This window comes from Gasterosteus aculeatus, chromosome 13, assembly GCF_964276395.1.
Source record: "Gasterosteus aculeatus chromosome 13, fGasAcu3.hap1.1, whole genome shotgun sequence".
NCBI classification, from domain to species: domain Eukaryota; kingdom Metazoa; phylum Chordata; class Actinopteri; order Perciformes; family Gasterosteidae; genus Gasterosteus; species Gasterosteus aculeatus.
The window spans coordinates 863,631-887,325 of NC_135701.1; the positions used below are offsets into that span (position 1 = coordinate 863,631).

General features: G+C 41.6%; 54 non-coding genes across 54 annotated transcripts; all 54 read left to right on the forward strand.

Moving 5' to 3' along the window:
• The first annotated feature begins 99 nt into the window (after positions 1-99).
• On the forward strand, positions 100-182 carry trnal-aag (transfer RNA leucine (anticodon AAG)). The gene has a single exon. It is a non-coding gene; the product is annotated as a tRNA-Leu (tRNA).
• A 253-nt stretch (positions 183-435) lies between these two features.
• Positions 436-518, forward strand: trnal-aag (transfer RNA leucine (anticodon AAG)). The gene has a single exon. It is a non-coding gene; the product is annotated as a tRNA-Leu (tRNA).
• A 589-nt stretch (positions 519-1,107) lies between these two features.
• trnal-aag (transfer RNA leucine (anticodon AAG)) lies at positions 1,108-1,190 on the forward strand. The gene has a single exon. It is a non-coding gene; the product is annotated as a tRNA-Leu (tRNA).
• A 254-nt stretch (positions 1,191-1,444) lies between these two features.
• On the forward strand, positions 1,445-1,527 carry trnal-aag (transfer RNA leucine (anticodon AAG)). Its single transcript has one exon. It is a non-coding gene; the product is annotated as a tRNA-Leu (tRNA).
• A 236-nt stretch (positions 1,528-1,763) lies between these two features.
• On the forward strand, positions 1,764-1,846 carry trnal-aag (transfer RNA leucine (anticodon AAG)). The gene has a single exon. It is a non-coding gene; the product is annotated as a tRNA-Leu (tRNA).
• A 350-nt stretch (positions 1,847-2,196) lies between these two features.
• Positions 2,197-2,279, forward strand: trnal-aag (transfer RNA leucine (anticodon AAG)). Its single transcript has one exon. It is a non-coding gene; the product is annotated as a tRNA-Leu (tRNA).
• A 272-nt stretch (positions 2,280-2,551) lies between these two features.
• On the forward strand, positions 2,552-2,634 carry trnal-gag (transfer RNA leucine (anticodon GAG)). Its single transcript has one exon. It is a non-coding gene; the product is annotated as a tRNA-Leu (tRNA).
• A 589-nt stretch (positions 2,635-3,223) lies between these two features.
• Positions 3,224-3,306, forward strand: trnal-aag (transfer RNA leucine (anticodon AAG)). Its single transcript has one exon. It is a non-coding gene; the product is annotated as a tRNA-Leu (tRNA).
• Positions 3,307-3,827: 521 nt separating this feature from the next.
• On the forward strand, positions 3,828-3,910 carry trnal-aag (transfer RNA leucine (anticodon AAG)). The gene has a single exon. It is a non-coding gene; the product is annotated as a tRNA-Leu (tRNA).
• A 272-nt stretch (positions 3,911-4,182) lies between these two features.
• On the forward strand, positions 4,183-4,265 carry trnal-gag (transfer RNA leucine (anticodon GAG)). Its single transcript has one exon. It is a non-coding gene; the product is annotated as a tRNA-Leu (tRNA).
• A 589-nt stretch (positions 4,266-4,854) lies between these two features.
• Positions 4,855-4,937, forward strand: trnal-aag (transfer RNA leucine (anticodon AAG)). The gene has a single exon. It is a non-coding gene; the product is annotated as a tRNA-Leu (tRNA).
• A 252-nt stretch (positions 4,938-5,189) lies between these two features.
• trnal-aag (transfer RNA leucine (anticodon AAG)) lies at positions 5,190-5,272 on the forward strand. The gene has a single exon. It is a non-coding gene; the product is annotated as a tRNA-Leu (tRNA).
• A 253-nt stretch (positions 5,273-5,525) lies between these two features.
• Positions 5,526-5,608, forward strand: trnal-aag (transfer RNA leucine (anticodon AAG)). Its single transcript has one exon. It is a non-coding gene; the product is annotated as a tRNA-Leu (tRNA).
• A 254-nt stretch (positions 5,609-5,862) lies between these two features.
• Positions 5,863-5,945, forward strand: trnal-aag (transfer RNA leucine (anticodon AAG)). The gene has a single exon. It is a non-coding gene; the product is annotated as a tRNA-Leu (tRNA).
• Positions 5,946-6,466: 521 nt separating this feature from the next.
• trnal-aag (transfer RNA leucine (anticodon AAG)) lies at positions 6,467-6,549 on the forward strand. Its single transcript has one exon. It is a non-coding gene; the product is annotated as a tRNA-Leu (tRNA).
• Positions 6,550-6,802: 253 nt separating this feature from the next.
• On the forward strand, positions 6,803-6,885 carry trnal-aag (transfer RNA leucine (anticodon AAG)). The gene has a single exon. It is a non-coding gene; the product is annotated as a tRNA-Leu (tRNA).
• A 272-nt stretch (positions 6,886-7,157) lies between these two features.
• Positions 7,158-7,240, forward strand: trnal-gag (transfer RNA leucine (anticodon GAG)). Its single transcript has one exon. It is a non-coding gene; the product is annotated as a tRNA-Leu (tRNA).
• Positions 7,241-7,829: 589 nt separating this feature from the next.
• On the forward strand, positions 7,830-7,912 carry trnal-aag (transfer RNA leucine (anticodon AAG)). The gene has a single exon. It is a non-coding gene; the product is annotated as a tRNA-Leu (tRNA).
• A 253-nt stretch (positions 7,913-8,165) lies between these two features.
• trnal-aag (transfer RNA leucine (anticodon AAG)) lies at positions 8,166-8,248 on the forward strand. Its single transcript has one exon. It is a non-coding gene; the product is annotated as a tRNA-Leu (tRNA).
• A 522-nt stretch (positions 8,249-8,770) lies between these two features.
• trnal-aag (transfer RNA leucine (anticodon AAG)) lies at positions 8,771-8,853 on the forward strand. The gene has a single exon. It is a non-coding gene; the product is annotated as a tRNA-Leu (tRNA).
• A 253-nt stretch (positions 8,854-9,106) lies between these two features.
• trnal-aag (transfer RNA leucine (anticodon AAG)) lies at positions 9,107-9,189 on the forward strand. The gene has a single exon. It is a non-coding gene; the product is annotated as a tRNA-Leu (tRNA).
• A 272-nt stretch (positions 9,190-9,461) lies between these two features.
• On the forward strand, positions 9,462-9,544 carry trnal-gag (transfer RNA leucine (anticodon GAG)). Its single transcript has one exon. It is a non-coding gene; the product is annotated as a tRNA-Leu (tRNA).
• Positions 9,545-10,133: 589 nt separating this feature from the next.
• Positions 10,134-10,216, forward strand: trnal-aag (transfer RNA leucine (anticodon AAG)). The gene has a single exon. It is a non-coding gene; the product is annotated as a tRNA-Leu (tRNA).
• Positions 10,217-10,737: 521 nt separating this feature from the next.
• On the forward strand, positions 10,738-10,820 carry trnal-aag (transfer RNA leucine (anticodon AAG)). Its single transcript has one exon. It is a non-coding gene; the product is annotated as a tRNA-Leu (tRNA).
• Positions 10,821-11,092: 272 nt separating this feature from the next.
• trnal-gag (transfer RNA leucine (anticodon GAG)) lies at positions 11,093-11,175 on the forward strand. The gene has a single exon. It is a non-coding gene; the product is annotated as a tRNA-Leu (tRNA).
• Positions 11,176-11,764: 589 nt separating this feature from the next.
• Positions 11,765-11,847, forward strand: trnal-aag (transfer RNA leucine (anticodon AAG)). Its single transcript has one exon. It is a non-coding gene; the product is annotated as a tRNA-Leu (tRNA).
• A 252-nt stretch (positions 11,848-12,099) lies between these two features.
• On the forward strand, positions 12,100-12,182 carry trnal-aag (transfer RNA leucine (anticodon AAG)). Its single transcript has one exon. It is a non-coding gene; the product is annotated as a tRNA-Leu (tRNA).
• Positions 12,183-12,435: 253 nt separating this feature from the next.
• On the forward strand, positions 12,436-12,518 carry trnal-aag (transfer RNA leucine (anticodon AAG)). Its single transcript has one exon. It is a non-coding gene; the product is annotated as a tRNA-Leu (tRNA).
• A 254-nt stretch (positions 12,519-12,772) lies between these two features.
• trnal-aag (transfer RNA leucine (anticodon AAG)) lies at positions 12,773-12,855 on the forward strand. Its single transcript has one exon. It is a non-coding gene; the product is annotated as a tRNA-Leu (tRNA).
• A 521-nt stretch (positions 12,856-13,376) lies between these two features.
• trnal-aag (transfer RNA leucine (anticodon AAG)) lies at positions 13,377-13,459 on the forward strand. The gene has a single exon. It is a non-coding gene; the product is annotated as a tRNA-Leu (tRNA).
• A 253-nt stretch (positions 13,460-13,712) lies between these two features.
• On the forward strand, positions 13,713-13,795 carry trnal-aag (transfer RNA leucine (anticodon AAG)). The gene has a single exon. It is a non-coding gene; the product is annotated as a tRNA-Leu (tRNA).
• A 272-nt stretch (positions 13,796-14,067) lies between these two features.
• Positions 14,068-14,150, forward strand: trnal-gag (transfer RNA leucine (anticodon GAG)). Its single transcript has one exon. It is a non-coding gene; the product is annotated as a tRNA-Leu (tRNA).
• Positions 14,151-14,739: 589 nt separating this feature from the next.
• On the forward strand, positions 14,740-14,822 carry trnal-aag (transfer RNA leucine (anticodon AAG)). The gene has a single exon. It is a non-coding gene; the product is annotated as a tRNA-Leu (tRNA).
• A 253-nt stretch (positions 14,823-15,075) lies between these two features.
• Positions 15,076-15,158, forward strand: trnal-aag (transfer RNA leucine (anticodon AAG)). The gene has a single exon. It is a non-coding gene; the product is annotated as a tRNA-Leu (tRNA).
• Positions 15,159-15,507: 349 nt separating this feature from the next.
• On the forward strand, positions 15,508-15,590 carry trnal-aag (transfer RNA leucine (anticodon AAG)). The gene has a single exon. It is a non-coding gene; the product is annotated as a tRNA-Leu (tRNA).
• Positions 15,591-15,843: 253 nt separating this feature from the next.
• trnal-aag (transfer RNA leucine (anticodon AAG)) lies at positions 15,844-15,926 on the forward strand. Its single transcript has one exon. It is a non-coding gene; the product is annotated as a tRNA-Leu (tRNA).
• Positions 15,927-16,180: 254 nt separating this feature from the next.
• Positions 16,181-16,263, forward strand: trnal-aag (transfer RNA leucine (anticodon AAG)). The gene has a single exon. It is a non-coding gene; the product is annotated as a tRNA-Leu (tRNA).
• A 521-nt stretch (positions 16,264-16,784) lies between these two features.
• On the forward strand, positions 16,785-16,867 carry trnal-aag (transfer RNA leucine (anticodon AAG)). The gene has a single exon. It is a non-coding gene; the product is annotated as a tRNA-Leu (tRNA).
• Positions 16,868-17,120: 253 nt separating this feature from the next.
• On the forward strand, positions 17,121-17,203 carry trnal-aag (transfer RNA leucine (anticodon AAG)). The gene has a single exon. It is a non-coding gene; the product is annotated as a tRNA-Leu (tRNA).
• A 272-nt stretch (positions 17,204-17,475) lies between these two features.
• trnal-gag (transfer RNA leucine (anticodon GAG)) lies at positions 17,476-17,558 on the forward strand. Its single transcript has one exon. It is a non-coding gene; the product is annotated as a tRNA-Leu (tRNA).
• A 589-nt stretch (positions 17,559-18,147) lies between these two features.
• Positions 18,148-18,230, forward strand: trnal-aag (transfer RNA leucine (anticodon AAG)). The gene has a single exon. It is a non-coding gene; the product is annotated as a tRNA-Leu (tRNA).
• Positions 18,231-18,483: 253 nt separating this feature from the next.
• Positions 18,484-18,566, forward strand: trnal-aag (transfer RNA leucine (anticodon AAG)). The gene has a single exon. It is a non-coding gene; the product is annotated as a tRNA-Leu (tRNA).
• Positions 18,567-19,088: 522 nt separating this feature from the next.
• trnal-aag (transfer RNA leucine (anticodon AAG)) lies at positions 19,089-19,171 on the forward strand. The gene has a single exon. It is a non-coding gene; the product is annotated as a tRNA-Leu (tRNA).
• Positions 19,172-19,424: 253 nt separating this feature from the next.
• trnal-aag (transfer RNA leucine (anticodon AAG)) lies at positions 19,425-19,507 on the forward strand. Its single transcript has one exon. It is a non-coding gene; the product is annotated as a tRNA-Leu (tRNA).
• Positions 19,508-19,779: 272 nt separating this feature from the next.
• Positions 19,780-19,862, forward strand: trnal-gag (transfer RNA leucine (anticodon GAG)). The gene has a single exon. It is a non-coding gene; the product is annotated as a tRNA-Leu (tRNA).
• A 589-nt stretch (positions 19,863-20,451) lies between these two features.
• trnal-aag (transfer RNA leucine (anticodon AAG)) lies at positions 20,452-20,534 on the forward strand. The gene has a single exon. It is a non-coding gene; the product is annotated as a tRNA-Leu (tRNA).
• Positions 20,535-20,787: 253 nt separating this feature from the next.
• On the forward strand, positions 20,788-20,870 carry trnal-aag (transfer RNA leucine (anticodon AAG)). Its single transcript has one exon. It is a non-coding gene; the product is annotated as a tRNA-Leu (tRNA).
• Positions 20,871-21,459: 589 nt separating this feature from the next.
• trnal-aag (transfer RNA leucine (anticodon AAG)) lies at positions 21,460-21,542 on the forward strand. The gene has a single exon. It is a non-coding gene; the product is annotated as a tRNA-Leu (tRNA).
• Positions 21,543-21,796: 254 nt separating this feature from the next.
• trnal-aag (transfer RNA leucine (anticodon AAG)) lies at positions 21,797-21,879 on the forward strand. Its single transcript has one exon. It is a non-coding gene; the product is annotated as a tRNA-Leu (tRNA).
• A 236-nt stretch (positions 21,880-22,115) lies between these two features.
• trnal-aag (transfer RNA leucine (anticodon AAG)) lies at positions 22,116-22,198 on the forward strand. Its single transcript has one exon. It is a non-coding gene; the product is annotated as a tRNA-Leu (tRNA).
• Positions 22,199-22,452: 254 nt separating this feature from the next.
• trnal-aag (transfer RNA leucine (anticodon AAG)) lies at positions 22,453-22,535 on the forward strand. Its single transcript has one exon. It is a non-coding gene; the product is annotated as a tRNA-Leu (tRNA).
• A 254-nt stretch (positions 22,536-22,789) lies between these two features.
• trnal-aag (transfer RNA leucine (anticodon AAG)) lies at positions 22,790-22,872 on the forward strand. The gene has a single exon. It is a non-coding gene; the product is annotated as a tRNA-Leu (tRNA).
• Positions 22,873-23,108: 236 nt separating this feature from the next.
• On the forward strand, positions 23,109-23,191 carry trnal-aag (transfer RNA leucine (anticodon AAG)). The gene has a single exon. It is a non-coding gene; the product is annotated as a tRNA-Leu (tRNA).
• A 254-nt stretch (positions 23,192-23,445) lies between these two features.
• Positions 23,446-23,528, forward strand: trnal-aag (transfer RNA leucine (anticodon AAG)). The gene has a single exon. It is a non-coding gene; the product is annotated as a tRNA-Leu (tRNA).
• Positions 23,529-23,695: the final 167 nt, after the last annotated feature.

Sequence of the window (23,695 nt, forward strand, 5' to 3'; positions counted from 1 at the left end):
TTCTCGCTCTTTTGTAAAAAAGGATGTGCAATTCAATGATAAATGAAATGTAGGTTATCCTGCTATTTGTCATGATTTCAATGTTTGAGGTATTTTACAGTCAGGATGGCCGAGTGGTCTAAGGCGCTGCGTTAAGGTCGCAGTCTCCCCTGGAGGCGTGGGTTCAAATCCCACTTCTGACAGAAGGTTAAGACAATTTTTTAAATTTCTGTAAAGTCCAAAACAAGAGGTTGCGAGGGAAACCGTGAAAAAGGCATTCATGTAACAAATAAATGTCCAGTTACGTGAATGTGTATGTGCCACAAGGGAGGACGCTGCAGGTATCAGACCTGATATTTCTCGCTCTTTTGTAAAAAAGGATGTGCAATTCAATGATATATGAAATGTAGGTTATCCTAGTATTTGTCATAATTTCAGTGTTTGAGGTATTTTACAGTCAGGATGGCCGAGTGGTCTAAGGCGCTGCGTTAAGGTCGCAGTCTCCCCTGGAGGCGTGGGTTCAAATCCCACTTCTGACAAAAAGGTTAAGACAAGTGTTTTAATTTCTGTAAAGTCCAAAACAAGAGGTTGCGAGGGAAACTGTGAAAAAGGCATTCATGTAACAAATAAATGTCCACTTACGTGAATGTGTATGTGCCACAAGGGAGAACGCTGCAGGTATCAGACCTGATATTTCTCGCTCCTTTGTAAAAAAGGATGTGCAATTCAATGATAGATGAAATATAGGTTATCCTAGTATTTGTCATAATTTCAGTGTTTGAGGTATTTTACAGTCAGGATGGCCGAGTGGTCTAAGGCGCTGCGTTAAGGTCGCAGTCTCCCCTGGAGGCGTGGGGTCAAATCACACTTCTGGCAAAAGGTTAAGACAATTCTTTAAATTTCTGTAAAGTCCAAAACAAGAGGTTGCGAGGGAAACCGTGAAAAAGGCATTCATGTAACAATAAATGTCCAGTTACGTGAATGTGTATGTGCCACAAGGGAGGACGCTGCAGGTATCAGAGCTGATATTTCTCGCTCTTTTGTAAAAAAGGATGTGCAATTCAATGATATATGAAATATAGGTTATCCTGCTATTTGTCATAATTTCAGTGTTTGAGGTATTTTACAGTCAGGATGGCCGAGTGGTCTAAGGCGCTGCGTTAAGGTCGCAGTCTCCCCTGGAGGCGTGGGTTCAAATCCCACTTCTGACAAAAAGGTTAAGACAAGTGTTTTAATTTCTGTAAAGTCCAAAACAAGAGGTTGCGAGGGAAACCGTGAAAAAGGCATTCATGTAACAAATAAATGTCCAGTTACGTGAATGTGTATGTGCCACAAGGGAGGACGCTGCAGGTATCAGACCTGATATTTCTCGCTCCTTTGTAAAAAAGGATGTGCAATTCAATGATAGATGAAATACAGGTTATCCTAGTATTTGTCATAATTTCAGTGTTTGAGGTATTTTACAGTCAGGATGGCCGAGTGGTCTAAGGCGCTGCGTTAAGGTCGCAGTCTCCCCTGGAGTCGTGGGTTCAAATCCCACTTCTGACAAAAGGTTATAAGAAGTGTTTCAATTTCCGTAAAGTCCAAAACATGAGGTTGTGAGGGAAACCGTGAAGAAGGCATTCATGTAACAAGTGAATCCGAAGTGCCTCAAGGGAGGACGCTGCAGGTATCAGACATGATATTTCTCGCTCTTTTGTAAAAAAGGATGTGCAATTCAATGATATATGAAATGTAGGTTATCCTAGTATTTGTCATCTTTTCAGTGTTTGAGGTATTTTACAGTCAGGATGGCCGAGTGGTCTAAGGCGCTGCGTTAAGGTCGCAGTCTCCCCTGGAGGCGTGGGTTCAAATCCCACTTCTGACAAAAAGGTTAAGACAAGTGTTTTAATTTCTGTAAAGTCCAAAACAAGAGGTTGCGAGGGAAACCGTGAAAAAGGCATTCATGTAACAAATAAATGTCCAGTTACGTGAATGTGTATGTGCCACAAGGGAGGACGCTGCAGGTATCAGAGCTGATATTTCTCGCTCTTTTGTAAAAAAGGATGTGAATGTGTATGTGCCTTACACATGTGTAAGTGCCACAAGGGAGGACGCTGCAGGTATCAGAGCTGATATTTCTCGCTCTTTTGTAAAAAAGGATGTGGAATTCAATGATAAATGAAATGTAGGTTATCCTGCTATTTGTCATATTTTCAATGTTTTAGGTATTTTGCAGTCAGGATGGCCGAGTGGTCTAAGGCGCTGCGTTAAGGCCGCAGTCTCCCCTGGAGGCGTGGGTTCAAATCCCACTTCTGACAGAAGGTTAAGACAATTTTTTAAATTTCTGTAAAGTCCAAAACAAGAGGTTGCGAGGGAAACCGTGAAAAAGGCATTCATGTAACAAATAAATGTCCACTTACGTGAATGTGTATGTGCCTTACACATGTGTAAGTGCCACAAGGGAGGACGCTGCAGGTATCAGAGCTGATATTTCTCGCTCTTTTGTAAAAAAGGATGTGCAATTCAATGATAAATGAAATGTAGGTTATCCTGCTATTTGTCATATTTTCAATGTTTTAGGTATTTTGCAGTCAGGATGGCCGAGTGGTCTAAGGCGCTGCGTTGAGGCCGCAGTCTCCCCTGGAGGCGTGGGTTCAAATCCCAATTCTGACAGAAGGTTAAGACAATTCTTTAAATTTCTGTAAAGTCCAAAACAAGAGGTTGCGAGGGAAACCGTGAAAAAGGCATTCATGTAACGAATAAATGTCCACTTACGTGAATGTGTAAGTGCCACAAGGGAGGACGCTGCAGGTATCAGAGCTGATATTTCTCGCTCTTTTGTAAAAAAGGATGTGCAATTCAATGATATATGAAATGTAGGTTATCCTGCTATTTGTCATGATTTCAATGTTTGAGGTATTTTACAGTCAGGATGGCCGAGTGGTCTAAGGCGCTGCGTTAAGGTCGTAGTCTTCCCTGGAGGCAAGGGGTCAAATCACACTTCTGGCAAAAGGTTAAGACAATTCTTTAAATTTCTGTAAAGTCCAAAACAAGAGGTTGCGAGGGAAACCGTGAAAAAGGCATTCATGTAACAAATAAATGTCCACTTACGTGAATGTGTATGTGCCACAAGGGAGGATGCTGCAGGTATCAGACCTGATATTTCTCGCTCTTTTGTAAAAAAGGATGTGCAATTCAATGATATATGAAATGTAGGTTATCCTAGTATTTGTCATAATTTCAGTGTTTGAGGTATTTTTCAGTCAGGATGGCCGAGTGGTCTAAGGCGCTGCGTTAAGGTCGCAGTCTCCCCTGGAGGCGTGGGTTCAAATCCCACTTCTGACAGAAGGTTAAGACAAGTGTTTTAATATCTGTAAAGTCCAAAACAAGAGGTTACGAGGGAAACCGTGAAAAAGGCATTCATGTAACAATAAATGTCCACTTACGTGAATGTGTATGTGCCACAAGGGAGGACGCTGCAGGTATCAGAGCTGATATTTCTCGCTCTTTTGTAAAAAAGGATGTGAATGTGTATGTGCCTTACACATGTGTAAGTGCCACAAGGGAGGACGCTGCAGGTATCAGAGCTGATATTTCTCGCTCTTTTGTAAAAAAGGATGTGCAATTCAATGATATATGAAATGTAGGTTATCCTGCTATTTGTCATAATTTCAATGTTTGAGGTATTTTACAGTCAGGATAAATGTCCACTTACGTGAATGTGTATGTGCCACAAGGGAGAACGCTGCAGGTATCAGACCTGATATTTCTCGCTCTTTTGTAAAAAAGGATGTGCAATTCAATGATATATGAAATGTAGGTTATCCTAGTATTTGTCATAATTTCAGTGTTTGAGGTATTTTACAGTCAGGATGGCCGAGTGGTCTAAGGCGCTGCGTTAAGGTCGCAGTCTCCCCTGGAGGCGTGGGTTCAAATCCCACTTCTGACAGAAGGTTAAGACAAGTGTTTTAATTTCTGTAAAGTCCAAAACAAGAGGTTGCGAGGGAAACCGTGAAAAAGGCATTCATGTAACAAATAAATGTCCACTTACGTGAATGTGTATGTGCCTTACACATGTGTAAGTGCCACAAGGGAGGACGCTGCAGGTATCAGAGCTGATATTTCTCGCTCTTTTGTAAAAAAGGATGTGCAATTCAATGATAAATGAAATGTAGGTTATCCTGCTATTTGTCATATTTTCAATGTTTTAGGTATTTTGCAGTCAGGATGGCCGAGTGGTCTAAGGCGCTGCGTTGAGGCCGCAGTCTCCCCTGGAGGCGTGGGTTCAAATCCCAATTCTGACAGAAGGTTAAGACAATTCTTTAAATTTCTGTAAAGTCCAAAACAAGAGGTTGCGAGGGAAACCGTGAAAAAGGCATTCATGTAACGAATAAATGTCCACTTACGTGAATGTGTAAGTGCCACAAGGGAGGACGCTGCAGGTATCAGAGCTGATATTTCTCGCTCTTTTGTAAAAAAGGATGTGCAATTCAATGATATATGAAATGTAGGTTATCCTGCTATTTGTCATGATTTCAATGTTTGAGGTATTTTACAGTCAGGATGGCCGAGTGGTCTAAGGCGCTGCGTTAAGGTCGCAGTCTCCCCTGGAGGCGTGGGGTCAAATCACACTTCTGGCAAAAGGTTAAGACAATTCTTTAAATTTCTGTAAAGTCCAAAACAAGAGGTTGCGAGGGAAACCGTGAAAAAGGCATTCATGTAACAAATAAATGTCCACTTACGTGAATGTGTATGTGCCACAAGGGAGGACGCTGCAGGTATCAGACCTGATATTTCTCGCTCTTTTGTAAAAAAGGATGTGCAATTCAATGATATATGAAATGTAGGTTATCCTAGTATTTGTCATAATTTCAGTGTTTGAGGTATTTTTCAGTCAGGATGGCCGAGTGGTCTAAGGCGCTGCGTTAAGGTCGCAGTCTCCCCTGGAGGCGTGGGTTCAAATCCCACTTCTGACAGAAGGTTAAGACAAGTGTTTTAATATCTGTAAAGTCCAAAACAAGAGGTTACGAGGGAAACCGTGAAAAAGGCATTCATGTAACAATAAATGTCCACTTACGTGAATGTGTATGTGCCACAAGGGAGGACGCTGCAGGTATCAGAGCTGATATTTCTCGCTCTTTTGTAAAAAAGGATGTGCAATTCAATGATAAATGAAATGTAGGTTATCCTGCTATTTGTCATGATTTCAATGTTTGAGGTATTTTACAGTCAGGATGGCCGAGTGGTCTAAGGCGCTGCGTTAAGGTCGCAGTCTCCCCTGGAGGCGTGGGTTCAAATCCCACTTCTGACAGAAGGTTAAGACAATTTTTTAAATTTCTGTAAAGTCCAAAACAAGAGGTTGCGAGGGAAACCGTGAAAAAGGCATTCATGTAACAAATAAATGTCCAGTTACGTGAATGTGTATGTGCCACAAGGGAGGACGCTGCAGGTATCAGACCTGATATTTCTCGCTCTTTTGTAAAAAAGGATGTGCAATTCAATGATATATGAAATGTAGGTTATCCTAGTATTTGTCATAATTTCAGTGTTTGAGGTATTTTACAGTCAGGATGGCCGAGTGGTCTAAGGCGCTGCGTTAAGGTCGCAGTCTCCCCTGGAGGCGTGGGTTCAAATCCCACTTCTGACAAAAAGGTTAAGACAAGTGTTTTAATTTCTGTAAAGTCCAAAACAAGAGGTTGCGAGGGAAACTGTGAAAAAGGCATTCATGTAACAAATAAATGTCCACTTACGTGAATGTGTATGTGCCACAAGGGAGAACGCTGCAGGTATCAGACCTGATATTTCTCGCTCCTTTGTAAAAAAGGATGTGCAATTCAATGATAGATGAAATATAGGTTATCCTAGTATTTGTCATAATTTCAGTGTTTGAGGTATTTTACAGTCAGGATGGCCGAGTGGTCTAAGGCGCTGCGTTAAGGTCGCAGTCTCCCCTGGAGGCGTGGGTTCAAATCCCACTTCTGACAGAAGGTTAAGACAAGTGTTTTAATATCTGTAAAGTCCAAAACAAGAGGTTACGAGGGAAACCGTGAAAAAGGCATTCATGTAACAATAAATGTCCACTTACGTGAATGTGTATGTGCCACAAGGGAGGACGCTGCAGGTATCAGAGCTGATATTTCTCGCTCTTTTGTAAAAAAGGATGTGAATGTGTATGTGCCTTACACATGTGTAAGTGCCACAAGGGAGGACGCTGCAGGTATCAGAGCTGATATTTCTCGCTCTTTTGTAAAAAAGGATGTGCAATTCAATGATATATGAAATGTAGGTTATCCTGCTATTTGTCATAATTTCAATGTTTGAGGTATTTTACAGTCAGGATAAATGTCCACTTACGTGAATGTGTATGTGCCACAAGGGAGAACGCTGCAGGTATCAGACCTGATATTTCTCGCTCTTTTGTAAAAAAGGATGTGCAATTCAATGATATATGAAATGTAGGTTATCCTAGTATTTGTCATAATTTCAGTGTTTGAGGTATTTTACAGTCAGGATGGCCGAGTGGTCTAAGGCGCTGCGTTAAGGTCGCAGTCTCCCCTGGAGGCGTGGGTTCAAATCCCACTTCTGACAGAAGGTTAAGACAAGTGTTTTAATTTCTGTAAAGTCCAAAACAAGAGGTTGCGAGGGAAACCGTGAAAAAGGCATTCATGTAACAAATAAATGTCCACTTACGTGAATGTGTATGTGCCACAAGGGAGGTCGCTGCAGGTATCAGACCTGATATTTCTCGCTCCTTTGTAAAAAAGGATGTGCAATTCAATGATAGATGAAATATAGGTTATCCTAGTATTTGTCATAATTTCAGTGTTTGAGTTATTTTACAGTCAGGATGGCCGAGTGGTCTAAGGCGCTGCGTTAAGGTCGCAGTCTCCCCTGGAGGCGTGGGTTCAAATCCCACTTCTGACAGAAGGTTAAGACAATTTTTTAAATTTCTGTAAAGTCCAAAACAAGAGGTTGCGAGGGAAACCGTGAAAAAGGCATTCATGTAACAAATAAATGTCCACTTACGTGAATGTGTATGTGCCTTACACATGTGTAAGTGCCACAAGGGAGGACGCTGCAGGTATCAGAGCTGATATTTCTCGCTCTTTTGTAAAAAAGGATGTGCAATTCAATGATAAATGAAATGTAGGTTATCCTGCTATTTGTCATATTTTCAATGTTTTAGGTATTTTGCAGTCAGGATGGCCGAGTGGTCTAAGGCGCTGCGTTGAGGCCGCAGTCTCCCCTGGAGGCGTGGGTTCAAATCCCAATTCTGACAGAAGGTTAAGACAATTCTTTAAATTTCTGTAAAGTCCAAAACAAGAGGTTGCGAGGGAAACCGTGAAAAAGGCATTCATGTAACGAATAAATGTCCACTTACGTGAATGTGTAAGTGCCACAAGGGAGGACGCTGCAGGTATCAGAGCTGATATTTCTCGCTCTTTTGTAAAAAAGGATGTGCAATTCAATGATATATGAAATGTAGGTTATCCTGCTATTTGTCATGATTTCAATGTTTGAGGTATTTTACAGTCAGGATGGCCGAGTGGTCTAAGGCGCTGCGTTAAGGTCGCAGTCTCCCCTGGAGGCGTGGGGTCAAATCACACTTCTGGCAAAAGGTTAAGACAATTCTTTAAATTTCTGTAAAGTCCAAAACAAGAGGTTGCGAGGGAAACCGTGAAAAAGGCATTCATGTAACAAATAAATGTCCACTTACGTGAATGTGTATGTGCCACAAGGGAGGACGCTGCAGGTATCAGAGCTGATATTTCTCGCTCTTTTGTAAAAAAGGATGTGCAATTCAATGATAAATGAAATGTAGGTTATCCTGCTATTTGTCATGATTTCAATGTTTGAGGTATTTTACAGTCAGGATGGCCGAGTGGTCTAAGGCGCTGCGTTAAGGTCGCAGTCTCCCCTGGAGGCGTGGGTTCAAATCCCACTTCTGACAGAAGGTTAAGACAATTTTTTAAATTTCTGTAAAGTCCAAAACAAGAGGTTGCGAGGGAAACCGTGAAAAAGGCATTCATGTAACAAATAAATGTCCAGTTACGTGAATGTGTATGTGCCACAAGGGAGGACGCTGCAGGTATCAGACCTGATATTTCTCGCTCTTTTGTAAAAAAGGATGTGCAATTCAATGATATATGAAATGTAGGTTATCCTAGTATTTGTCATAATTTCAGTGTTTGAGGTATTTTACAGTCAGGATGGCCGAGTGGTCTAAGGCGCTGCGTTAAGGTCGCAGTCTCCCCTGGAGGCGTGGGTTCAAATCCCACTTCTGACAAAAAGGTTAAGACAAGTGTTTTAATATCTGTAAAGTCCAAAACAAGAGGTTACGAGGGAAACCGTGAAAAAGGCATTCATGTAACAATAAATGTCCACTTACGTGAATGTGTATGTGCCACAAGGGAGGACGCTGCAGGTATCAGAGCTGATATTTCTCGCTCTTTTGTAAAAAAGGATGTGAATGTGTATGTGCCTTACACATGTGTAAGTGCCACAAGGGAGGACGCTGCAGGTATCAGAGCTGATATTTCTCGCTCTTTTGTAAAAAAGGATGTGCAATTCAATGATATATGAAATGTAGGTTATCCTGCTATTTGTCATAATTTCAATGTTTGAGGTATTTTACAGTCAGGATAAATGTCCACTTACGTGAATGTGTATGTGCCACAAGGGAGAACGCTGCAGGTATCAGACCTGATATTTCTCGCTCTTTTGTAAAAAAGGATGTGCAATTCAATGATATATGAAATGTAGGTTATCCTAGTATTTGTCATAATTTCAGTGTTTGAGGTATTTTACAGTCAGGATGGCCGAGTGGTCTAAGGCGCTGCGTTAAGGTCGCAGTCTCCCCTGGAGGCGTGGGTTCAAATCCCACTTCTGACAGAAGGTTAAGACAAGTGTTTTAATTTCTGTAAAGTCCAAAACAAGAGGTTGCGAGGGAAACCGTGAAAAAGGCATTCATGTAACAAATAAATGTCCACTTACGTGAATGTGTATGTGCCACAAGGGAGGTCGCTGCAGGTATCAGACCTGATATTTCTCGCTCCTTTGTAAAAAAGGATGTGCAATTCAATGATAGATGAAATATAGGTTATCCTAGTATTTGTCATAATTTCAGTGTTTGAGTTATTTTACAGTCAGGATGGCCGAGTGGTCTAAGGCGCTGCGTTAAGGCCGCAGTCTCCCCTGGAGGCGTGGGTTCAAATCCCACTTCTGACAGAAGGTTAAGACAATTTTTTAAATTTCTGTAAAGTCCAAAACAAGAGGTTGCGAGGGAAACCGTGAAAAAGGCATTCATGTAACAAATAAATGTCCACTTACGTGAATGTGTATGTGCCTTACACATGTGTAAGTGCCACAAGGGAGGACGCTGCAGGTATCAGAGCTGATATTTCTCGCTCTTTTGTAAAAAAGGATGTGCAATTCAATGATAAATGAAATGTAGGTTATCCTGCTATTTGTCATATTTTCAATGTTTTAGGTATTTTGCAGTCAGGATGGCCGAGTGGTCTAAGGCGCTGCGTTGAGGCCGCAGTCTCCCCTGGAGGCGTGGGTTCAAATCCCAATTCTGACAGAAGGTTAAGACAATTCTTTAAATTTCTGTAAAGTCCAAAACAAGAGGTTGCGAGGGAAACCGTGAAAAAGGCATTCATGTAACGAATAAATGTCCACTTACGTGAATGTGTAAGTGCCACAAGGGAGGACGCTGCAGGTATCAGAGCTGATATTTCTCGCTCTTTTGTAAAAAAGGATGTGCAATTCAATGATATATGAAATGTAGGTTATCCTGCTATTTGTCATGATTTCAATGTTTGAGGTATTTTACAGTCAGGATGGCCGAGTGGTCTAAGGCGCTGCGTTAAGGTCGTAGTCTTCCCTGGAGGCAAGGGGTCAAATCACACTTCTGGCAAAAGGTTAAGACAATTCTTTAAATTTCTGTAAAGTCCAAAACAAGAGGTTGCGAGGGAAACCGTGAAAAAGGCATTCATGTAACAAATAAATGTCCACTTACGTGAATGTGTATGTGCCACAAGGGAGGATGCTGCAGGTATCAGACCTGATATTTCTCGCTCTTTTGTAAAAAAGGATGTGCAATTCAATGATATATGAAATGTAGGTTATCCTAGTATTTGTCATAATTTCAGTGTTTGAGGTATTTTTCAGTCAGGATGGCCGAGTGGTCTAAGGCGCTGCGTTAAGGTCGCAGTCTCCCCTGGAGGCGTGGGTTCAAATCCCACTTCTGACAGAAGGTTAAGACAAGTGTTTTAATATCTGTAAAGTCCAAAACAAGAGGTTACGAGGGAAACCGTGAAAAAGGCATTCATGTAACAATAAATGTCCACTTACGTGAATGTGTATGTGCCACAAGGGAGGACGCTGCAGGTATCAGAGCTGATATTTCTCGCTCTTTTGTAAAAAAGGATGTGAATGTGTATGTGCCTTACACATGTGTAAGTGCCACAAGGGAGGACGCTGCAGGTATCAGAGCTGATATTTCTCGCTCTTTTGTAAAAAAGGATGTGCAATTCAATGATATATGAAATGTAGGTTATCCTGCTATTTGTCATAATTTCAATGTTTGAGGTATTTTACAGTCAGGATAAATGTCCACTTACGTGAATGTGTATGTGCCACAAGGGAGAACGCTGCAGGTATCAGACCTGATATTTCTCGCTCTTTTGTAAAAAAGGATGTGCAATTCAATGATATATGAAATGTAGGTTATCCTAGTATTTGTCATAATTTCAGTGTTTGAGGTATTTTACAGTCAGGATGGCCGAGTGGTCTAAGGCGCTGCGTTAAGGTCGCAGTCTCCCCTGGAGGCGTGGGTTCAAATCCCACTTCTGACAGAAGGTTAAGACAAGTGTTTTAATTTCTGTAAAGTCCAAAACAAGAGGTTGCGAGGGAAACCGTGAAAAAGGCATTCATGTAACAAATAAATGTCCACTTACGTGAATGTGTATGTGCCTTACACATGTGTAAGTGCCACAAGGGAGGACGCTGCAGGTATCAGAGCTGATATTTCTCGCTCTTTTGTAAAAAAGGATGTGCAATTCAATGATAAATGAAATGTAGGTTATCCTGCTATTTGTCATATTTTCAATGTTTTAGGTATTTTGCAGTCAGGATGGCCGAGTGGTCTAAGGCGCTGCGTTGAGGCCGCAGTCTCCCCTGGAGGCGTGGGTTCAAATCCCAATTCTGACAGAAGGTTAAGACAATTCTTTAAATTTCTGTAAAGTCCAAAACAAGAGGTTGCGAGGGAAACCGTGAAAAAGGCATTCATGTAACGAATAAATGTCCACTTACGTGAATGTGTAAGTGCCACAAGGGAGGACGCTGCAGGTATCAGAGCTGATATTTCTCGCTCTTTTGTAAAAAAGGATGTGCAATTCAATGATATATGAAATGTAGGTTATCCTGCTATTTGTCATGATTTCAATGTTTGAGGTATTTTACAGTCAGGATGGCCGAGTGGTCTAAGGCGCTGCGTTAAGGTCGCAGTCTCCCCTGGAGGCGTGGGGTCAAATCACACTTCTGGCAAAAGGTTAAGACAATTCTTTAAATTTCTGTAAAGTCCAAAACAAGAGGTTGCGAGGGAAACCGTGAAAAAGGCATTCATGTAACAAATAAATGTCCACTTACGTGAATGTGTATGTGCCACAAGGGAGGACGCTGCAGGTATCAGACCTGATATTTCTCGCTCTTTTGTAAAAAAGGATGTGCAATTCAATGATATATGAAATGTAGGTTATCCTAGTATTTGTCATAATTTCAGTGTTTGAGGTATTTTTCAGTCAGGATGGCCGAGTGGTCTAAGGCGCTGCGTTAAGGTCGCAGTCTCCCCTGGAGGCGTGGGTTCAAATCCCACTTCTGACAGAAGGTTAAGACAAGTGTTTTAATATCTGTAAAGTCCAAAACAAGAGGTTACGAGGGAAACCGTGAAAAAGGCATTCATGTAACAATAAATGTCCACTTACGTGAATGTGTATGTGCCACAAGGGAGGACGCTGCAGGTATCAGAGCTGATATTTCTCGCTCTTTTGTAAAAAAGGATGTGCAATTCAATGATAAATGAAATGTAGGTTATCCTGCTATTTGTCATGATTTCAATGTTTGAGGTATTTTACAGTCAGGATGGCCGAGTGGTCTAAGGCGCTGCGTTAAGGTCGCAGTCTCCCCTGGAGGCGTGGGTTCAAATCCCACTTCTGACAGAAGGTTAAGACAATTTTTTAAATTTCTGTAAAGTCCAAAACAAGAGGTTGCGAGGGAAACCGTGAAAAAGGCATTCATGTAACAAATAAATGTCCAGTTACGTGAATGTGTATGTGCCACAAGGGAGGACGCTGCAGGTATCAGACCTGATATTTCTCGCTCTTTTGTAAAAAAGGATGTGCAATTCAATGATATATGAAATGTAGGTTATCCTAGTATTTGTCATAATTTCAGTGTTTGAGGTATTTTACAGTCAGGATGGCCGAGTGGTCTAAGGCGCTGCGTTAAGGTCGCAGTCTCCCCTGGAGGCGTGGGTTCAAATCCCACTTCTGACAAAAAGGTTAAGACAAGTGTTTTAATTTCTGTAAAGTCCAAAACAAGAGGTTGCGAGGGAAACTGTGAAAAAGGCATTCATGTAACAAATAAATGTCCACTTACGTGAATGTGTATGTGCCACAAGGGAGAACGCTGCAGGTATCAGACCTGATATTTCTCGCTCCTTTGTAAAAAAGGATGTGCAATTCAATGATAGATGAAATATAGGTTATCCTAGTATTTGTCATAATTTCAGTGTTTGAGGTATTTTACAGTCAGGATGGCCGAGTGGTCTAAGGCGCTGCGTTAAGGTCGCAGTCTCCCCTGGAGGCGTGGGTTCAAATCCCACTTCTGACAGAAGGTTAAGACAAGTGTTTTAATATCTGTAAAGTCCAAAACAAGAGGTTACGAGGGAAACCGTGAAAAAGGCATTCATGTAACAATAAATGTCCACTTACGTGAATGTGTATGTGCCACAAGGGAGGACGCTGCAGGTATCAGAGCTGATATTTCTCGCTCTTTTGTAAAAAAGGATGTGAATGTGTATGTGCCTTACACATGTGTAAGTGCCACAAGGGAGGACGCTGCAGGTATCAGAGCTGATATTTCTCGCTCTTTTGTAAAAAAGGATGTGCAATTCAATGATATATGAAATGTAGGTTATCCTGCTATTTGTCATAATTTCAATGTTTGAGGTATTTTACAGTCAGGATAAATGTCCACTTACGTGAATGTGTATGTGCCACAAGGGAGAACGCTGCAGGTATCAGACCTGATATTTCTCGCTCTTTTGTAAAAAAGGATGTGCAATTCAATGATATATGAAATGTAGGTTATCCTAGTATTTGTCATAATTTCAGTGTTTGAGGTATTTTACAGTCAGGATGGCCGAGTGGTCTAAGGCGCTGCGTTAAGGTCGCAGTCTCCCCTGGAGGCGTGGGTTCAAATCCCACTTCTGACAGAAGGTTAAGACAAGTGTTTTAATTTCTGTAAAGTCCAAAACAAGAGGTTGGGAGGGAAACCGTGAAAAAGGCATTCATGTAACAAATAAATGTCCACTTACGTGAATGTGTATGTGCCACAAGGGAGGTCGCTGCAGGTATCAGACCTGATATTTCTCGCTCCTTTGTAAAAAAGGATGTGCAATTCAATGATAGATGAAATATAGGTTATCCTAGTATTTGTCATAATTTCAGTGTTTGAGTTATTTTACAGTCAGGATGGCCGAGTGGTCTAAGGCGCTGCGTTAAGGTCGCAGTCTCCCCTGGAGGCGTGGGTTCAAATCCCACTTCTGACAGAAGGTTAAGACAATTTTTTAAATTTCTGTAAAGTCCAAAACAAGAGGTTGCGAGGGAAACCGTGAAAAAGGCATTCATGTAACAAATAAATGTCCACTTACGTGAATGTGTATGTGCCTTACACATGTGTAAGTGCCACAAGGGAGGACGCTGCAGGTATCAGAGCTGATATTTCTCGCTCTTTTGTAAAAAAGGATGTGCAATTCAATGATAAATGAAATGTAGGTTATCCTGCTATTTGTCATATTTTCAATGTTTTAGGTATTTTGCAGTCAGGATGGCCGAGTGGTCTAAGGCGCTGCGTTGAGGCCGCAGTCTCCCCTGGAGGCGTGGGTTCAAATCCCAATTCTGACAGAAGGTTAAGACAATTCTTTAAATTTCTGTAAAGTCCAAAACAAGAGGTTGCGAGGGAAACCGTGAAAAAGGCATTCATGTAACGAATAAATGTCCACTTACGTGAATGTGTAAGTGCCACAAGGGAGGACGCTGCAGGTATCAGAGCTGATATTTCTCGCTCTTTTGTAAAAAAGGATGTGCAATTCAATGATATATGAAATGTAGGTTATCCTGCTATTTGTCATGATTTCAATGTTTGAGGTATTTTACAGTCAGGATGGCCGAGTGGTCTAAGGCGCTGCGTTAAGGTCGCAGTCTCCCCTGGAGGCGTGGGGTCAAATCACACTTCTGGCAAAAGGTTAAGACAATTCTTTAAATTTCTGTAAAGTCCAAAACAAGAGGTTGCGAGGGAAACCGTGAAAAAGGCATTCATGTAACAAATAAATGTCCACTTACGTGAATGTGTATGTGCCACAAGGGAGGACGCTGCAGGTATCAGAGCTGATATTTCTCGCTCTTTTGTAAAAAAGGATGTGCAATTCAATGATAAATGAAATGTAGGTTATCCTGCTATTTGTCATGATTTCAATGTTTGAGGTATTTTACAGTCAGGATGGCCGAGTGGTCTAAGGCGCTGCGTTAAGGTCGCAGTCTCCCCTGGAGGCGTGGGTTCAAATCCCACTTCTGACAGAAGGTTAAGACAATTTTTTAAATTTCTGTAAAGTCCAAAACAAGAGGTTGCGAGGGAAACCGTGAAAAAGGCATTCATGTAACAAATAAATGTCCAGTTACGTGAATGTGTATGTGCCACAAGGGAGGACGCTGCAGGTATCAGACCTGATATTTCTCGCTCTTTTGTAAAAAAGGATGTGCAATTCAATGATATATGAAATGTAGGTTATCCTAGTATTTGTCATAATTTCAGTGTTTGAGGTATTTTACAGTCAGGATGGCCGAGTGGTCTAAGGCGCTGCGTTAAGGTCGCAGTCTCCCCTGGAGGCGTGGGTTCAAATCCCACTTCTGACAAAAAGGTTAAGACAAGTGTTTTAATATCTGTAAAGTCCAAAACAAGAGGTTACGAGGGAAACCGTGAAAAAGGCATTCATGTAACAATAAATGTCCACTTACGTGAATGTGTATGTGCCACAAGGGAGGACGCTGCAGGTATCAGAGCTGATATTTCTCGCTCTTTTGTAAAAAAGGATGTGAATGTGTATGTGCCTTACACATGTGTAAGTGCCACAAGGGAGGACGCTGCAGGTATCAGAGCTGATATTTCTCGCTCTTTTGTAAAAAAGGATGTGCAATTCAATGATAAATGAAATGTAGGTTATCCTGCTATTTGTCATGATTTCAATGTTTGAGGTATTTTACAGTCAGGATGGCCGAGTGGTCTAAGGCGCTGCGTTAAGGTCGCAGTCTCCCCTGGAGGCGTGGGTTCAAATCCCACTTCTGACAGAAGGTTAAGACAATTTTTTAAATTTCTGTAAAGTCCAAAACAAGAGGTTGCGAGGGAAACCGTGAAAAAGGCATTCATGTAACAAATAAATGTCCAGTTACGTGAATGTGTATGTGCCACAAGGGAGGACGCTGCAGGTATCAGACCTGATATTTCTCGCTCTTTTGTAAAAAAGGATGTGCAATTCAATGATATATGAAATGTAGGTTATCCTAGTATTTGTCATAATTTCAGTGTTTGAGGTATTTTACAGTCAGGATGGCCGAGTGGTCTAAGGCGCTGCGTTAAGGTCGCAGTCTCCCCTGGAGGCGTGGGTTCAAATCCCACTTCTGACAAAAAGGTTAAGACAAGTGTTTTAATTTCTGTAAAGTCCAAAACAAGAGGTTGCGAGGGAAACTGTGAAAAAGGCATTCATGTAACAAATAAATGTCCACTTACGTGAATGTGTATGTGCCACAAGGGAGAACGCTGCAGGTATCAGACCTGATATTTCTCGCTCCTTTGTAAAAAAGGATGTGCAATTCAATGATAGATGAAATATAGGTTATCCTAGTATTTGTCATAATTTCAGTGTTTGAGGTATTTTACAGTCAGGATGGCCGAGTGGTCTAAGGCGCTGCGTTAAGGTCGCAGTCTCCCCTGGAGGCGTGGGTTCAAATCCCACTTCTGACAGAAGGTTAAGACAAGTGTTTTAATATCTGTAAAGTCCAAAACAAGAGGTTACGAGGGAAACCGTGAAAAAGGCATTCATGTAACAATAAATGTCCACTTACGTGAATGTGTATGTGCCACAAGGGAGGACGCTGCAGGTATCAGAGCTGATATTTCTCGCTCTTTTGTAAAAAAGGATGTGAATGTGTATGTGCCTTACACATGTGTAAGTGCCACAAGGGAGGACGCTGCAGGTATCAGAGCTGATATTTCTCGCTCTTTTGTAAAAAAGGATGTGCAATTCAATGATATATGAAATGTAGGTTATCCTGCTATTTGTCATAATTTCAATGTTTGAGGTATTTTACAGTCAGGATAAATGTCCACTTACGTGAATGTGTATGTGCCACAAGGGAGAACGCTGCAGGTATCAGACCTGATATTTCTCGCTCTTTTGTAAAAAAGGATGTGCAATTCAATGATATATGAAATGTAGGTTATCCTAGTATTTGTCATAATTTCAGTGTTTGAGGTATTTTACAGTCAGGATGGCCGAGTGGTCTAAGGCGCTGCGTTAAGGTCGCAGTCTCCCCTGGAGGCGTGGGTTCAAATCCCACTTCTGACAGAAGGTTAAGACAAGTGTTTTAATTTCTGTAAAGTCCAAAACAAGAGGTTGGGAGGGAAACCGTGAAAAAGGCATTCATGTAACAAATAAATGTCCACTTACGTGAATGTGTATGTGCCACAAGGGAGGTCGCTGCAGGTATCAGACCTGATATTTCTCGCTCCTTTGTAAAAAAGGATGTGCAATTCAATGATAGATGAAATATAGGTTATCCTAGTATTTGTCATAATTTCAGTGTTTGAGTTATTTTACAGTCAGGATGGCCGAGTGGTCTAAGGCGCTGCGTTAAGGTCGCAGTCTCCCCTGGAGGCGTGGGTTCAAATCCCACTTCTGACAGAAGGTTAAGACAATTTTTTAAATTTCTGTAAAGTCCAAAACAAGAGGTTGCGAGGGAAACCGTGAAAAAGGCATTCATGTAACAAATAAATGTCCACTTACGTGAATGTGTATGTGCCTTACACATGTGTAAGTGCCACAAGGGAGGACGCTGCAGGTATCAGAGCTGATATTTCTCGCTCTTTTGTAAAAAAGGATGTGCAATTCAATGATAAATGAAATGTAGGTTATCCTGCTATTTGTCATATTTTCAATGTTTTAGGTATTTTGCAGTCAGGATGGCCGAGTGGTCTAAGGCGCTGCGTTGAGGCCGCAGTCTCCCCTGGAGGCGTGGGTTCAAATCCCAATTCTGACAGAAGGTTAAGACAATTCTTTAAATTTCTGTAAAGTCCAAAACAAGAGGTTGCGAGGGAAACCGTGAAAAAGGCATTCATGTAACGAATAAATGTCCACTTACGTGAATGTGTAAGTGCCACAAGGGAGGACGCTGCAGGTATCAGAGCTGATATTTCTCGCTCTTTTGTAAAAAAGGATGTGCAATTCAATGATATATGAAATGTAGGTTATCCTGCTATTTGTCATGATTTCAATGTTTGAGGTATTTTACAGTCAGGATGGCCGAGTGGTCTAAGGCGCTGCGTTAAGGTCGCAGTCTCCCCTGGAGGCGTGGGGTCAAATCACACTTCTGGCAAAAGGTTAAGACAATTCTTTAAATTTCTGTAAAGTCCAAAACAAGAGGTTGCGAGGGAAACCGTGAAAAAGGCATTCATGTAACAAATAAATGTCCACTTACGTGAATGTGTATGTGCCACAAGGGAGGACGCTGCAGGTATCAGAGCTGATATTTCTCGCTCTTTTGTAAAAAAGGATGTGCAATTCAATGATAAATGAAATGTAGGTTATCCTGCTATTTGTCATGATTTCAATGTTTGAGGTATTTTACAGTCAGGATGGCCGAGTGGTCTAAGGCGCTGCGTTAAGGTCGCAGTCTCCCCTGGAGGCGTGGGTTCAAATCCCACTTCTGACAGAAGGTTAAGACAATTTTTTAAATTTCTGTAAAGTCCAAAACAAGAGGTTGCGAGGGAAACCGTGAAAAAGGCATTCATGTAACAAATAAATGTCCAGTTACGTGAATGTGTATGTGCCACAAGGGAGGACGCTGCAGGTATCAGACCTGATATTTCTCGCTCTTTTGTAAAAAAGGATGTGCAATTCAATGATATATGAAATGTAGGTTATCCTAGTATTTGTCATAATTTCAGTGTTTGAGGTATTTTACAGTCAGGATGGCCGAGTGGTCTAAGGCGCTGCGTTAAGGTCGCAGTCTCCCCTGGAGGCGTGGGTTCAAATCCCACTTCTGACAAAAAGGTTAAGACAAGTGTTTTAATATCTGTAAAGTCCAAAACAAGAGGTTACGAGGGAAACCGTGAAAAAGGCATTCATGTAACAATAAATGTCCACTTACGTGAATGTGTATGTGCCACAAGGGAGGACGCTGCAGGTATCAGAGCTGATATTTCTCGCTCTTTTGTAAAAAAGGATGTGAATGTGTATGTGCCTTACACATGTGTAAGTGCCACAAGGGAGGACGCTGCAGGTATCAGAGCTGATATTTCTCGCTCTTTTGTAAAAAAGGATGTGCAATTCAATGATATATGAAATGTAGGTTATCCTGCTATTTGTCATAATTTCAATGTTTGAGGTATTTTACAGTCAGGATAAATGTCCACTTACGTGAATGTGTATGTGCCACAAGGGAGAACGCTGCAGGTATCAGACCTGATATTTCTCGCTCTTTTGTAAAAAAGGATGTGCAATTCAATGATATATGAAATGTAGGTTATCCTAGTATTTGTCATAATTTCAGTGTTTGAGGTATTTTACAGTCAGGATGGCCGAGTGGTCTAAGGCGCTGCGTTAAGGTCGCAGTCTCCCCTGGAGGCGTGGGTTCAAATCCCACTTCTGACAGAAGGTTAAGACAAGTGTTTTAATTTCTGTAAAGTCCAAAACAAGAGGTTGCGAGGGAAACCGTGAAAAAGGCATTCATGTAACAAATAAATGTCCACTTACGTGAATGTGTATGTGCCACAAGGGAGGTCGCTGCAGGTATCAGACCTGATATTTCTCGCTCCTTTGTAAAAAAGGATGTGCAATTCAATGATAGATGAAATATAGGTTATCCTAGTATTTGTCATAATTTCAGTGTTTGAGTTATTTTACAGTCAGGATGGCCGAGTGGTCTAAGGCGCTGCGTTAAGGTCGCAGTCTCCCCTGGAGGCGTGGGTTCAAATCCCACTTCTGACAGAAGGTTAAGACAATTTTTTAAATTTCTGTAAAGTCCAAAACAAGAGGTTGCGAGGGAAACCGTGAAAAAGGCATTCATGTAACAAATAAATGTCCACTTACGTGAATGTGTATGTGCCTTACACATGTGTAAGTGCCACAAGGGAGGACGCTGCAGGTATCAGAGCTGATATTTCTCGCTCTTTTGTAAAAAAGGATGTGCAATTCAATGATAAATGAAATGTAGGTTATCCTGCTATTTGTCATATTTTCAATGTTTTAGGTATTTTGCAGTCAGGATGGCCGAGTGGTCTAAGGCGCTGCGTTGAGGCCGCAGTCTCCCCTGGAGGCGTGGGTTCAAATCCCAATTCTGACAGAAGGTTAAGACAATTCTTTAAATTTCTGTAAAGTCCAAAACAAGAGGTTGCGAGGGAAACCGTGAAAAAGGCATTCATGTAACGAATAAATGTCCACTTACGTGAATGTGTAAGTGCCACAAGGGAGGACGCTGCAGGTATCAGAGCTGATATTTCTCGCTCTTTTGTAAAAAAGGATGTGCAATTCAATGATATATGAAATGTAGGTTATCCTGCTATTTGTCATGATTTCAATGTTTGAGGTATTTTACAGTCAGGATGGCCGAGTGGTCTAAGGCGCTGCGTTAAGGTCGCAGTCTCCCCTGGAGGCGTGGGGTCAAATCACACTTCTGGCAAAAGGTTAAGACAATTCTTTAAATTTCTGTAAAGTCCAAAACAAGAGGTTGCGAGGGAAACCGTGAAAAAGGCATTCATGTAACAAATAAATGTCCACTTACGTGAATGTGTATGTGCCACAAGGGAGGACGCTGCAGGTATCAGAGCTGATATTTCTCGCTCTTTTGTAAAAAAGGATGTGCAATTCAATGATAAATGAAATGTAGGTTATCCTGCTATTTGTCATGATTTCAATGTTTGAGGTATTTTACAGTCAGGATGGCCGAGTGGTCTAAGGCGCTGCGTTAAGGTCGCAGTCTCCCCTGGAGGCGTGGGTTCAAATCCCACTTCTGACAGAAGGTTAAGACAATTTTTTAAATTTCTGTAAAGTCCAAAACAAGAGGTTGCGAGGGAAACCGTGAAAAAGGCATTCATGTAACAAATAAATGTCCAGTTACGTGAATGTGTATGTGCCACAAGGGAGGACGCTGCAGGTATCAGACCTGATATTTCTCGCTCTTTTGTAAAAAAGGATGTGCAATTCAATGATATATGAAATGTAGGTTATCCTAGTATTTGTCATAATTTCAGTGTTTGAGGTATTTTACAGTCAGGATGGCCGAGTGGTCTAAGGCGCTGCGTTAAGGTCGCAGTCTCCCCTGGAGGCGTGGGTTCAAATCCCACTTCTGACAAAAAGGTTAAGACAAGTGTTTTAATTTCTGTAAAGTCCAAAACAAGAGGTTGCGAGGGAAACTGTGAAAAAGGCATTCATGTAACAAATAAATGTCCACTTACGTGAATGTGTATGTGCCACAAGGGAGAACGCTGCAGGTATCAGACCTGATATTTCTCGCTCCTTTGTAAAAAAGGATGTGCAATTCAATGATAGATGAAATATAGGTTATCCTAGTATTTGTCATAATTTCAGTGTTTGAGGTATTTTACAGTCAGGATGGCCGAGTGGTCTAAGGCGCTGCGTTAAGGTCGCAGTCTCCCCTGGAGGCGTGGGGTCAAATCACACTTCTGGCAAAAGGTTAAGACAATTCTTTAAATTTCTGTAAAGTCCAAAACAAGAGGTTGCGAGGGAAACCGTGAAAAAGGCATTCATGTAACAATAAATGTCCAGTTACGTGAATGTGTATGTGCCACAAGGGAGGACGCTGCAGGTATCAGAGCTGATATTTCTCGCTCTTTTGTAAAAAAGGATGTGCAATTCAATGATATATGAAATATAGGTTATCCTGCTATTTGTCATAATTTCAGTGTTTGAGGTATTTTACAGTCAGGATGGCCGAGTGGTCTAAGGCGCTGCGTTAAGGTCGCAGTCTCCCCTGGAGGCGTGGGTTCAAATCCCACTTCTGACAAAAAGGTTAAGACAAGTGTTTTAATTTCTGTAAAGTCCAAAACAAGAGGTTGCGAGGGAAACCGTGAAAAAGGCATTCATGTAACAAATAAATGTCCACTTACGTGAATGTGTATGTGCCACAAGGGAGGACGCTGCAGGTATCAGACCTGATATTTCTCGCTCCTTTGTAAAAAAGGATGTGCAATTCAATGATAGATGAAATACAGGTTATCCTAGTATTTGTCATAATTTCAGTGTTTGAGGTATTTTACAGTCAGGATGGCCGAGTGGTCTAAGGCGCTGCGTTAAGGTCGCAGTCTCCCCTGGAGGCGTGGGTTCAAATCCCACTTCTGACAAAAGGTTATAAGAAGTGTTTCAATTTCCGTAAAGTCCAAAACATGAGGTTGTGAGGGAAACCGTGAAGAAGGCATTCATGTAACAAGTGAATCCGAAGTGCCTCAAGGGAGGACGCTGCAGGTATCAGACATGATATTTCTCGCTCTTTTGTGAAAAAGGATGTGCAATTCAATGATATATGAAATGTAGGTTATCCTAGTATTTGTCATCATTTCAGTGTTTGAGGTATTTTACAGTCAGGATGGCCGAGTGGTCTAAGGCGCTGCGTTAAGGTCGCAGTCTCCCCTGGAGGCGTGGGTTCAAATCCCACTTCTGACAAAAAGGTTAAGACAAGTGTTTTAATTTCTGTAAAGTCCAAAACAAGAGGTTGCGAGGGAAACCGTGAAAAAGGCATTCATGTAACAAATAAATGTCCAGTTACGTGAATGTGTAAGTGCCACAAGGGAGGACGCTGCAGGTATCAGAGCTGATATTTCTCGCTCTTTTGTAAAAAAGGATGTGCAATTCAATGATATATGAAATATAGGTTATCCTGCTATTTGTCATAATTTCAGTGTTTGAGGTATTTTACAGTCAGGATGGCCGAGTGGTCTAAGGCGCTGCGTTAAGGTCGCAGTCTCCCCTGGAGGCGTGGGTTCAAATCCCACTTCTGACAAAAAGGTTAAGACAAGTGTTTTAATTTCTGTAAAGTCCAAAACAAGAGGTTGCGAGGGAAACCGTGAAAAAGGCATTCATGTAACAAATAAATGTCCAGTTACGTGAATGTGTATGTGCCACAAGGGAGGACGCTGCAGGTATCAGACCTGATATTTCTCGCTCCTTTGTAAAAAAGGATGTGCAATTCAATGATAGATGAAATACAGGTTATCCTAGTATTTGTCATAATTTCAGTGTTTGAGGTATTTTACAGTCAGGATGGCCGAGTGGTCTAAGGCGCTGCGTTAAGGTCGCAGTCTCCCCTGGAGGCGTGGGTTCAAATCCCACTTCTGACAAAAGGTTATAAGAAGTGTTTCAATTTCCGTAAAGTCCAAAACATGAGGTTGTGAGGGAAACCGTGAAGAAGGCATTCATGTAACAAGTGAATCCGAAGTGCCTCAAGGGAGGACGCTGCAGGTATCAGACATGATATTTCTCGCTCTTTTGTAAAAAAGGATGTGCAATTCAATGATATATGAAATGTAGGTTATCCTAGTATTTGTCATCATTTCAGTGTTTGAGGTATTTTACAGTCAGGATGGCCGAGTGGTCTAAGGCGCTGCGTTAAGGTCGCAGTCTCCCCTGGAGGCGTGGGTTCAAATCCCACTTCTGACAAAAAGGTTAAGACAAGTGTTTTAATTTCTGTAAAGTCCAAAACAAGAGGTTGCGAGGGAAACCGTGAAAAAGGCATTCATGTAACAAATAAATGTCCAGTTACGTGAATGTGTATGTGCCACAAGGGAGGACGCTGCAGGTATCAGAGCTGATATTTCTCGCTCTTTTGTAAAAAAGGATGTGCAATTCAATGATATATGAAATATAGGTTATCCTAGTATTTGTCATAATTTCAGTGTTTGAGGTATTTTACAGTCAGGATGGCCGAGTGGTCTAAGGCGCTGCGTTAAGGTCGCAGTCTCCCCTGGAGGCGTGGGTTCAAATCCCACTTCTGACAGAAGGTTAAGACAATTTTTTAAATTTCTGTAAAGTCCAAAACAAGAGGTTGCGAGGGAAACCGTGAAAAAGGCATTCATGTAACAAATAAATGTCCACTTACGTGAATGTGTATGTGCCTTACACATGTGTAAGTGCCACAAGGGAGGACGCTGCAGGTATCAGAGC